The following is a 1,653-nucleotide window of genomic DNA, read 5'->3' as shown; positions in this document are numbered from 1 at the left end:
TAGTCTAGGAGGTCGAAATATAATATTATGGAAATTTAGAGATCCAATTGATACACACGTAATTTGTTTTCCCTTCTATGATCTAATATTAAACTTTAGATAGAATTGGTTAATGTGAAACTAAATGGCCGGTTACTCAACCTTTATCCAATAAGCGTTTATCAAGTCATGCTAGCTTTGCAGATGAATATGGCAAGAACCAATAATCTTATCCGGTAAGAGCAATGACAAAGACCAAGAGGTTTACTATGTTATTAAATGTGACGATTTTTACTAGGTAAATTGTTGCATATGATGTCATTTTGATGTAGTTAAAATCTTATCCGACAAGGTAATTGATAGTGTTAAATCTTACTACTAAGTGTTTATCGGGCAAGTGTTTGGGTAAACGGCCCCTAAAACTCAAAACCTTAAACTATTAACTGAAAAATAGTAATACAAATTTATTATGATTTTTGTACGATTATTAATTAATAGAAAATAACCTTAGATTAGTAATATAACATAATATACTAACTTGAACACTATTTCTTTATACTATTCAAAAACTAATTTTTATATACAATTGATATTAATAATTTGATATCAAGTTATAGGAAGGAAAAATGACAAGAAAAAAAATTAGAAGTTTTTTTTATATTAATAATTTAATATGTATGTAGTTATGGCCTAATGGGAAGAAAAAATGACAAAATAGGAAAAATAAAAAGAAAGAGATTTCTTTAAGAACATCTTCAACAACAGTTATGCCATAGTTTTTCTATAATAAAATATGAAAAGACAAAATATCTAGAAAAAATTCCATTTAACTCCAACTGCTACTTTATTTTAGCAATTATAACATAAATTATATTAATAAAATATCCAATAGCTTTAATTGGTTGGATATAATTAAAATATTATTTTCTCTCTCTTCTATAGAGTTCTAGAGATTTTCCCAATCTCTTTACTCTTTTATCTATTTTAGCATTTAGGATAGCATAACCGTTGGAGCAACAAAAATTGTAAAATACTTTTTTTCTCCATTTTAACATAGTTGTTGGAGATAACCACAAGGTAATTACTAACTGAGATGCCTATCATATGTGTTCTAAATACTTCATATGTAGTAATTGAGTCAAAAAGCAAGGTGGCAATGGCCCCGAAAGGCCCTATGGGATTCCGCCACTACACTTTATCGTTTGTATTCCATCTAATCATAGTTGATTAACTAATTTATATTATTTAATATTATATAATCACTTTTTCTTGAAATAACACAATCACTTATTTATATCCATATATGTACTACTTTATAAATATAAATGTACTACTTTATAAAGCATATTTGAGAAAATTTTAAAACAACTCATGTTGTATAAAGTACCGCTTATTAATGCACAAAATCTTAAATCTCTTAACTACAACCTTACAAGCTTGGTGTACAACTTGCTAAACCTAGGTATATTTTTCCATGACAGGTTGCTCATATCCTACGTCCCCAAGGTGACGTTTCGTAGATTCATGTTCCCAGACGAACAATTCAAGCTTCCGATAGATTTGTGGTTCAAATACCTCTTCCATGTATAATTATATTGTTAGGATTCATCTCCATCGTTCGATCTCAGGTGGCTTTCATCCCTTTTTTCTTTTCATCCCCATCGCTCCATCTCA

The sequence above is a fragment of the Cynara cardunculus genome, assembly GCF_001531365.2.
Source record: "Cynara cardunculus var. scolymus isolate 2C chromosome LG 10, CcrdV1, whole genome shotgun sequence".
Taxonomy (NCBI): Eukaryota; Viridiplantae; Streptophyta; class Magnoliopsida; order Asterales; family Asteraceae; genus Cynara; species Cynara cardunculus.
Note: the sequence above shows the minus strand (reverse complement) of the source record.